Below are 11,128 nucleotides of genomic sequence, written 5' to 3' on the forward strand. Positions count from 1 at the left end.
ATGCAAGAAATGTATCAGGAGGAGTTTTGGCGAAAACAGGGTCGTCCTCGAGAATTATACCCCGACGCGTCTAGCAAAGATGCCCCTGTCCCTCCTAACCTCCCTGTCCTTAACTGTGACTATGGTTTTCCGGCCGACATGTTTCAATCGAGACATCCAGACACAGCGGTGCGTTGCTTCTACACATGCAGTCGTTTTAATGTAAGTAATTGTTTTCACAATCTTTTTTTCTTCATTTGTATAAATAGGCTACTAATATTTTGTTGGAATCTTGTTGTGTAGGACCATGAGAGGTGCTTTTTCTTTCAGTGGATCGACGGTGCAAACAAGTTTGATCCTAGGTACCTTCTTTTCGACGATTGGTGTAGAGGGAGACATCCACGTGAGCACTTTCAGCAGTGGGTTCCACCTCCCCTAACTCCCCGCCAATGACGACTAAGGAGAAGCACCTAGCTGCAGTTAGACGACTCGAGGAACCTCCTCTGTGCGAATGCGAAGATCGAGTTATGATAAACCCTGAGAATACGTTGGAGTTTGTGTGTCCGAACAAACACGAAGTAAGTGGAAAGTGTTTCTGTTTAAATATTTAGCTCTATATGTGTGCGTGCACTAATGTATTCTCTTGTAGCATTATGGATTTGCGAAGTGTCGTTTAAATGAGTGGCTCTACGGTACTAAGAATCAATGGCTAGAGCCACAAAAGGCAAATGAAAAGAAGAAAGAAAGGTTAATTTACAAAGCACCTCCAGTCAAGTGCGAATGTGGTGTTAAATTCAACTATGGTCTAGTCCCTTCGGAGCTTAGAATAGGTCATTATTGCGGCCATATGGTTGACTATGATGAGGTTGGTTATTTTTGTGGTAAACATAAAATCGTATTTTGTTTCTTTTGCTAAGACATATATGATTTTTTTTTGTTTGAACAGGGCACTAGAAAATGCAGGTGGGAATGTTATGATGGTCAAGCTAAGTTCTTGGATGAACTGAAGGGGAGACAAATAATTACATGGAAGAGGGGATATGGACCTGACTACGTCAACCTATTTGTTAAACAACACAAAAAACAAGATGTGTGAGTTTGCTAGACAGCGCAATATTCGTAACCCGATCGATATTGGGCTTGACAAATGGGGATTAGAGAGACAGAGGACGTTAGAGGAGGAGAGGGCAAGGAAGGAGGCAAGGGGGGAGGAAAGAGTACAGATGCAGGTCTTGAACGACTATGTTGTTGCATTGTGTCAGTGGGTCATTGAAAGCTTTGTTATTTTTATTGCCTGCATTTAAATGTAATATAATCGCATTGCTAACTTGTTGTATTTCATATATAAAGGGATTGGATGTAGCAAGGACCATGCCGCAGAGGTGGCTCGTGCAAGATTTGAGAAAAAGAAGTTACATGCGGGCACGGCGGGTGGCCACGGCGGCCGCGGTAGGCGGCCGGCGTGCGTGGGCGGCGGACAGGGCGGTGGCGTGGCGCGGCGGTGGATGTGCTTCTAATGGGTCGCGTGAGAGAGAGGCCCGGCCTGTACAAGGGTCTGCCATGCCGTAATGCGTGGCGCGGCAGGCCCGACATGCCCTGATCGGTGACGCGGCAGAGCTGGCCACGTCACCGGTCAGCGGCCATGGTCGCTGGCACGTTGGCAGCCTCGCCGCGCCCCGTGCTTGACGCGGTAGTTTTAATTCGCCGCGCCGTGCGAATAGCCAAAAGTGTTAGATTAAAAAAACGTGTCAGTTTTAAAATTAGTTTAAAAAATATGTTAAAAATAAAAATAAAAATCTCCACGGGCACCTGTCTGCGCCTGTAGTCACTGAGCATTTGGCTGGGCCGTACGCACGCTTGCAGCCAGCTTCCTGTACATACCCTCCCGACCGGCCAATGCCAGTCAGACTCGTCCCCGTCCCCGTCCCCGTCCCCGTCCCCGTAAAACCGCGGCGAGTAACAGTGAAAAGTAAATGCTAGTATTCCCCCAGGTTGGGTAACATCGCCGAGTCGGGATCGTTTGGGGGTTCTCAGAGATGAGATTGGAAACCGGAAATGCATCTGCCTGGGCGTCTGACCGTCTATCCGTCTCTTTCCAGCTGCCGTTTCCTGGCCGCATCGGTGATGCCCAGGCCGGGGTCATGTGCTGCAACAGGGGTACATGTTCGCTGTTCCATCCTTCCAAGTCCTTTGATAGACGATATTGAGCAGAGCAGCATGGATAAGATGAATTTGAGTAGAGGGAGTGTAAATTCTCTGTTGGGTTCCATCCTTCCAAGTCCTTTGATCCCCATCTCGTCTCGTCTGAATTTACATCTGAAACTGTGCATCGAAAGCATTTGCCACTCCCGTTCCCGTCACTCGCTCCGTCGCTCGTACTGTCCGTGCATAGTGTCCGCACTACGCGGTGTATGTCGTCGAGTGCGACGAAGCAGATGTAGAGAAGCGACGTTGATGTCTTGTACTCTTGTGCTGTGTCATCAGTCATCGCACGCACGTTGCAGTGTTCAAGCAGACATATTTCCCAAGAGGGCGCAGAGGCTGGGACCTGTGACCACTAGGTACTTATTATCCACCCAAATTCTTCATCGACTTTTCTGCGAAGCACTAGATTCATGTGAGCTTGTGATTAGGGCTAGTCAAATCAAAACTCTCCATCTATCTGATGTATCCACCACGTCTCACCAACACACGCCTCTTCTCCATTAACAGATACAGTACTGGGCAGAATTCCTGCCAGCGTTTTCAGAAGAAGAAAACACATCTGCACGCCAACATTCGGGTTCAGGTTCCGGAAGCAGTGTGAAACTCACTGATTCAGGTTCCGGAAGCTCGGCCCAACATTCAACTGTTCCTTCGTTCTCTCGCTCTCTGAACTAGTGCTCCGTAGGTACACATCATAGCGTCTTTACCTTGTCACATACCTCTTTTTTCCATTAACGTCGCCAGAAATTAGCGGCAAAATATCTCATGCACCATTTATGCACTAGAGACGGAAACCCATCTATATGCTCAGCTGCAGCATTAAAAAGCCATGGCTGACAGTCCAAGATCAAACATATAGTGCGAAGTGGGCCAAGCACTTATACACGTAGAAGCCGCATGAACCATGACCACGATTCATAGTTCTCTCCTTCTGCCAAAGCAAAAGCCATGGATACTATCTGGTCCTCAGGATCAACAGCAGCAGCCATCATCAAGGTGCCCTTGTACTTTCCTGTCAGGAAAGTGCCATCAACAAGTATGACTGGCTGACAAAACTGGAATGCATGTTCCGTTTGCGCGAACGACCAGAACACACGATAGAGGACATGCCTCAACGGGTCCCGAAAATACAACCCTCTGGTGTCCATAAACCATTTCAAGCCAGGGTTGTAGTAATGCATTGCACATAAAATGCGGGCCACCCTATTGTACGCTTTCTCCTAACTACCCCAACAAATCGCAACAGCGATTAGCTTAGCACGCCAAGTCTTTGCTTACTTCACATCATACTTAACGAATCCAGATATGGAATGTTGTAAAGAAGACATCGAAATGTCGTTATTGTCATCAACGAGCCCCAATATACGACGAGCAAGGTAACGTGTAGTAAGCTGCTGATGATTTTTTTCCCCCTATTTGTTAGGCAAGTGTGGGGTTCGATAACTTTACTTATCCTCCACTTACCATCACTCTGTCTCTTTCGTGCATTTAACCTCCACATACAACCATTTTTGCATATCACGTGGTACCTCAACTCCTGGTCCGAATGAGTGACGTTGTACGGCCTATGGTAATACACAGCATAGTCCTGAAGAAAGAGCTTCATCTCTGATATTGTATTGAATATCATCCTCTTTCTAAGAATTTCTTTCTCATGGTCATACCATGATTTCCTACACATCTGGACAAACTGTCGTATCCATCATGCTGACATCCCTATAGTTCGAAACGCCCCTGAAAGGTACGTTCATAGACCTTAGTTGCTCAAGCTCAGTCGCTGTACAAGGTGGTGGTGAAACATTGAAAGCTCTAGTTTGGTTTTGGTGAATTGATGGAACCCTAAGTGCTAACCTAGTTTATCAAGTGATCATGAGATAGGCAGCACATTCCAAATTGTGAAGCAAATAAAGATCATGACATGATGACGGTGATGCCATGGTGATGATCAAGTGCTTGGACTTGAAAAGAAGAAAGAGAAAAATAAAATGCTCAAGGCAAAGGTATAAATTGTATTTTGTTTTAGTGATCAAGACACTTAGATAGTATGATCATATTTAGTTTTGATAGTCGTACTATTAAGAGGGATGAAACTCATATCGAAATGCGGTTATCAAAGTGCCACTAGATGCTCTAACTCATTGCATATGCATTTAAGATCTAGTGGAGTGCTAACACCATTGAAAATGTTTGTGAAAATATGCTAACACATGTGCACAAGGTGATACACTTGGTGGTTGGCATATTTGAACAAAAGTTAGGAACTTCACCGGCACAGTGTCCGCCCGTAGAGTGCGGACAGTCCGACGGTGCCACCGGCGCCCTAGACAGAAAAAACGGAGGTCACTGTAAGTGACCGGACGCTAGTCTCGGTTGGACCGGCGTGTCCGGTCAGTGGCAGCAGAGGCGTGTGTTTTGGTCTCTTGACCGGACGCTGGAGGCAGGGTCCGGTCCTGTTGTCGGGCAGCGCACAGAGGCTAGGATCTCTGACCGGACGCTGGCAGAATCCGGTCGTGTATGACTGGACACGCGTCCGGTGGGCATAAATCGTTTTTGGATGCTTACTGGAAATGACCGAACGCTGGGGGTTCAGCGTCCGATCACTGTTAGCTGCTGCGTCCGGTCGTCTTCTGACCACTGAGATCGAACGCACAGTATTTGAAGTGAGGGACACATGGCACACATCACGTGACCGGACACTGAGGTCCAGCGTCCGGTCAATATGACTAGAGCGTCCGGTCGGCCCATGTTCAGTGCAATGAGGAGCCCAACGGCTCTATTTCGTGGGAGCTTCTATTTAAGCCCCATGGCTGGCTCAAGCTCACCCTCTTGGCCATTTGCATTGACATAGCAACCTTGTGAGCTTAGCCAAAGCCCTTCCACTCATCTCCATCATTGATTCATCATCTTTATGAGATTGGGAGAGAATCCGAGTGCATTGCTTGAGTGATTGTATCTAGAGGCACTTGATGTTCGTGTTTCGCTGCGGGATTCGCTTGTTACTCTTGGTGGTTGCCGCCACCTAGATGGCTTGGAGCAGCGAGGATCGTCGAGCGGAGGGTGGTGATTGTCTCAGGCTCCGATCGTGGTGATTGTGAGGGGTTCTTGACCTTTCCCTAGCGGAGCGCCAAAAGGTACTCTAGTGGATTGCTCGTGGCTTGTGTGATCCTCATCTTGTGTTGGTTGTACGGCACCCTGAAAGCATCTAGGCCCCTAGTTGGATTTCGGTGATTAATGTCAATACAAGATTACTATGACTAACGTGTGTTTTGCAGAGACAATTAAGTTAGGTCATGGTAATAGAGATCGATTGGGCAATCGAGGTTGTCATGCCCCTACGATGGAAATCGTTTCGGTTTTCAAAGGATGGACGACAAGGTTAAGGATAACTAGTTCTAAGTGTCGATTGAAGTTGGAGAGACACTTAGAGTAGTTTAGGACTTTGTTTTTCCTTTGGCCGTACTATGAAGGGGGGTATGAACGGGTAGCTTGACCTAGTTGAGTCTAGTGAGTTAGGTGTGGTGCACACTTGTTAAAACTAGCTCTAGGTAGCTCCTATGAATGCCTAAGATCCTTTGGAGCAAACTTCATTCACATATGTTCGGAAGTTGGAAGTGAATGGAGGGTCAAATACTGACCGGACGCTGGCTCTGGTGCGACCGGACGCTGGCCGCAGGGTCCAGTCAGCTCATTTGACCAAGGGGATCAAGTCTGGTATGACCGGACGCTGGGAGGTCATGTGACCGGACGCTGAGGGCCAGCGTCCGGTCGACTCCAGTAAGGGTCCAGACTTGGAAAAGAGTGACCGGACGCGTCCGGTCAGTGTGACCGGACCCTGTGTATCCAGCGTCCGGTCGTTTACAGTAAGCATCCAAGAGCGACCGGACGCGTCCGGTCGGTACTGACCGGACCCTGACAGCGTCCGGTCATCACTTGAAAACTGGTTCGCGGGTTGAACTGACCGGAGCGTCCGGTCATCACGACCGGAGCGTCCGGTCATCCCGCAGAAGCTCATAACGGTTCGTTTTTCAGGCTGGCTTATAAATAGAAGCTCCACTCGTGAGTGGAGCATCTTTTGCTCATTCCAACAGCTGAGAAACACGTTTGTGAGTGCCAAGAAGAGCAAGGTCCTAGTGAGGTGTTTGTGATTCGAGAATCCAAGAGAGTAGCCTCACTAGCAAATCAAGAGTAGCAAAGTGTGCATCCATCTTCTCATTAGGCTTCGCGTGGTCAAGTGAGAGTTCGTGCTTGTTACTCTTGGTGATCGCCATCACCTAGACGGCTTGGTGGTGATTGGGAGTTTGGTGTTCACCCGGCGGAGCTTGTGGGTGACCCAACTCAAGTTGTGAGCGGTTTTGGGTGATTCGCCGCGACGGAGTGTCGAAGAATCAACCCAGTAGAGAGCACTTGATCCTTGCGCGGATCAAGGGGGAGCTACACCCTTGCGCAGGGTGCTCCAACGAGGACTAGTGGGGAGTGGCGACTCTCCGATACCTCGGCAAAACATCGCCGCGTTCCTCTCTCTCTCTCTCTATTTACTTTGAGCACTTACTTTGAGCATTTACTTTGAGCAATTCAATACTTGTTTTCATTTCCATAAGAATTGCTTGCTAGAGTAAGTTTGGAACTTAGGTTGAGAGGTTGTTGTGCATTAGTTTGATATAAACACTTTTCTAGGCACAAGGGGTTAATTGGGCTATCCGTAGGATTTGATTATTGCAAGAAAATTTAGAATTAGCCCAATTCACCCCCCCTCTTGGGCATCTTGATCCTTTCAATTGGTATCAGAGCCTCGTGCTCACGTTTTTAAGCTTAATCGCTTAGAGCAAGATGTCTCACGGGGATGGTCCTCCTCCTATCTTTGAGGGAGATGATTTTCCATATTGGAAAATCCGCATGGAGGCTTACTTAGAAGCTCTAGATGTTGGAATTCTTAGAGCCGCCTCTCAAGGGTTCCCCGCACCTAGGAATGCCGCACAACTTCAAGGCGATGAAGTAAATTATGAAAAATGGAATGCAAAGGCTCGCAACACCATCTTTAGAGGCCTTTGCAAAGATGTGTTCAATCAGTGTAAGGAACCACAAAGACGCCCATGCACTATGGTCGGATGTTTGTGCGCTCCATGAGGGAACCAAGAGTGAGCGTGAGGAACGCTATCATCTTGTGATTAAAAAGCTAAATTCTTTTGAGATGTTTCCCAAAGAAAGTGCTAATGAGATGTATTCTCGATTAAATGTTCTTGTAGAGGAAGTCAATGGGCTTGGACTTACTCAAATGTCACCATCCGACGTTGTGAGAAAAATCTTGAGTGTCCTCCCCATTGACAAATATGGGCACATTGTGACCGTGCTACATCAAGGTGATCTTTCCGCCGCTACACCGACACAAATCTTGGGAAAGATCAATGCTCATGAGATGTACATGCACATCACACCACAAGATGGCTCATCCTCTACAAAGAAGAAAGAGAAAGACTTAGCATTCAAAGCTAGCCAAGACAAGGGCAAAGCAAGACTTGAGTATGAGAGCTCAAGTGATGAAGATGATGAAGAAAGCCTTGCCCTCATGGTGAAAAAGACCACCAAGATGCTAAAAAGGCTAAACAAGAGTGGCATCAAATTTGATGGCAAAAAGAAGAAGTTCTTCACTAGCTCAAGAAGAAAGCCAATCTCCGAGATGGATTGCTACAATTGTGGCGAACTTGGTCATCTAGCTCATCAATGCACAAAGCCCAAGAAAGACAAGTTCAAGAACAAGGGCAAGAAAGATGATTCAAGTGATGAAGATGAAAAGAAGAAGAACAAGCCATACAAGAAGAGAGATGGCAAAAAGAGGGAGTTCTACAAGAAGAAGAAGAGTGGCAAGGCCTATATTGTCGGTGATTGGCTCACGGACATTGATTCATCAAGTGGATCATCCGATGATGATAGTGATGATGAAAAGGTGGCCGCCATTGCTATTGATCTTGCATCTTCACCACCACCATCGCCATCATCCTCTACACACCTATGCCTTATGGCCAAAGGTGAACGCAAGGTAACTAAGAGTGATGATAGTAGTGATGATGAACATGCTAGTGATGATAGTGATAGCGATGATGATGGACTCACCTACTTATGATGATCTTGTCAAAATACTTAGAAAATATACTAAGATCATTAGAAAGAGTAGAGCTACAAATGAAAAGCTTGATGCTAAAAATGATTCACTCTTAGCTAAGTGTGATACATTAGAAAAGGCTAATGATGAGCTCAAGGAAACAAATGATTCTATATCATCCAAACTCAAGGAGCTCAAATCTTCTAAGAAAGAGCTTAAAGATAAAAATGATAAACTTGAGTGGGTACACAATGAGCTTATCACTAGTCACAATAAGCTAAAAGATGAATATGCAACTCTAAAGATCAATTATGATACCCTTATTATTGCACAAGAATTCTTACCAAATGAGCCACATGATGCTACTAACCATGTTGTTAAGATTGATATAGCTACCTCATGTGATGATTTAATTGATGAAAGCATTGAGCATGGATCTAGTAGCAAGGGCAAGCAAGTGGTTGAATGCAATGACTATAATGAGTATGTCAAGCTCAAGAGTAACAATGAGAAGCTCATGAAAGATCTTGAAGAGATGAAAAGTCACAACACCATTGTGCTAGAAACTCTTGATCATGACAAAGAGGTGATCCTTGAGAATGAGAAATTAAAAGAAGAAATCAAGAAACTCAAGGAAGGAGAAGAACAATGATATTCTCAAGGAAGAGAACAAGAAGCTCAAGATGGAGAAAGAGCATCTCAAGGTGGGATTGAGCAAGTTTGCTAGAGGCAAGCATCTCCAAAGTGAGCTACTCATGAATACCGTCATGAAGATGGATAGAAGTGGCATTGGATATATGGCAAGTGTAGAGAAGAAGAAGGCTCAAGCTCAACACCAACAATCAAAGCCAAAGCCAAAGCCAAAGAGATGTTTTGAATGTGGACAAGAAGGCCATTTTGCTCATGAGTGTCAAACTCCACCACCACAACCCTTGCCCAAGCATGCTAGACCCTTTGCTTTCAATGCTCACTACATGCTTAGAAAAGATTCGAGTGGAAAGATGAAAGTCATGTTCTTAGGTCCCCCCAACAAGAGTAGGCCTAAGAAAATTTGGGTGGCTAAGTCACTTGTTGAGAAGGTGAAGGGCCCTCAACAAGCTTGGATCCCTAAAGCTTGAATCTCTTGTGTGTAGGTGAACTACAAGACCGGTGGAAGTCATTGGGTTATTGATAGTGGTTGCACTCAACATATGACCGGTGATCCTCGTATGTTCACCTCACTAGATGAAGAGGTAGATGGACAAGAGAAAATAACATTTGGAGATAATTCAAAGGGCAAGGTCAAAGGATTGGGCAAAGTGGCAATATCAAATGATCATTCCATCTCAAATGTGCTCTATGTTGCTTCATTGAGTTTCAACTTGCTATCCGTTGGTCAATTGTGTGATCTTGGCTTCCAATGCTTGTTCACCGAGAAGGAGGTGGTTGTATCTAAGGTAGATGACAATCAAGTGATATTCAATGGATTTAGATACAACAACTTATATCTAGTTGACTTCACCTCCGAAGATGCAAACTTGAAGACTTGCCTATTCACCAAAACAACACTTGGGTGGCTATGGCATAGAAGGCTTGCTCATGTTGGGATGAGCTCACTCAAGAAGCTTATGAAGAATGATTTGGTGAGAGGGTTGAAGGATGTGAAGTTTGAGAAGGACAAGCTTTGTAGTGCATGTCAAGCCGGCAAGCAAGTTGCAAACACTCATCCAACCAAAGCTTTCATGTCAACCACAAGAGTGCTAGAACTCCTACACATGGATTTATTCGGACCAACAACATACAAGAGTTTGGGAGGAAATCTCTATTGTCTTGTGATTGTGGATGACTATTCAAGATATACATGGGTGTTCTTCCTTCATGATAAATCCGAAGTTGCATCTTGTTTCAAGAAGTTTGCCAAGAGAGCACAAAATGAATTTGAAGTGAAGCTCAAGAAGATAAGAAGTGACAATGGCAAAGAGTTTGACAACACAAACATAGAAGCTTATTGTGATGAAGTTGGAATCAAACATGAAGTCTCCGCAACCTATACTCCTCAACAAAATGGTGTAGTTGAGAGGAAGAACCGGACTTTGATCACTCTTGCAAGGACAATGCTAGATGAGTACAACACCCCCGAAGCTCTATGGGCGGAAGCAATCAACACCGCATGTTATGCATCCAACCGCCTATTTCTTCAAAAGTTCCTTGTCAAGACACCATATGAGTTGCTCAATGGGAAGAAGCCGGACGTCTCCTTCTTTAGGGTGTTTGGTTGCAAGTGCTACATCTACAAGAAGCGGCAACACCTAGGGAAGTTTCAAAGGCGTTGTGATATAGGTTTTCTTGTTGGTTACTCATCGAAGTCCAAAGCATATAGAGTATTTAATCATGCCACCGGCTTGGTTGAAGAAACATATGATGTGGAATTTGATGAATCTAACGGCTCCCAAGGAGCACATGAGAATCTTGATGATGTAGGTGATGAACCATTGAGGGAGGCTATGAAGAATATTCCGGTGGGAGACATCAAGCCAAAAGATGATGAAGATGATGTACAAGTCATTAACCAACCCTCTTCATCAAATGTACCACAAGATGGTGATAAAGTTGGGAGAGTAGAAAATGAAGATACTCACATCTCCCATGAGCAAATGGTGGTACAAGCACAAGATGTTGATGCTCCACAACCTCCTCCTCAAGTGGTCAATAGAAGAAATACACCTCTCCTACAAGATCATCCACAAGATCTCATCATAGGGAGTCCAACAAAGGGGGTGATGACTAGATCTCAAAAACTTACCTCATTTATTGCTCATCACTCTTTTGTCTCTTGCTATGAGCCTACCAAGGTAGAAGAAGCTCTAA

The 11,128-nt window shown here is 45.5% G+C and overlaps 1 pseudogene; it reads left to right on the forward strand.

The window, feature by feature from the left end:
- On the forward strand, window positions 1–1,924 carry LOC136511121 (uncharacterized; annotated as a pseudogene).
- The last annotated feature ends 9,204 nt before the right edge of the window (window positions 1,925–11,128 follow it).

Source organism: Miscanthus floridulus, chromosome 16 (genome assembly GCF_019320115.1).
Source record: "Miscanthus floridulus cultivar M001 chromosome 16, ASM1932011v1, whole genome shotgun sequence".
In the NCBI taxonomy this organism is placed as follows: Eukaryota; Viridiplantae; Streptophyta; class Magnoliopsida; order Poales; family Poaceae; genus Miscanthus; species Miscanthus floridulus.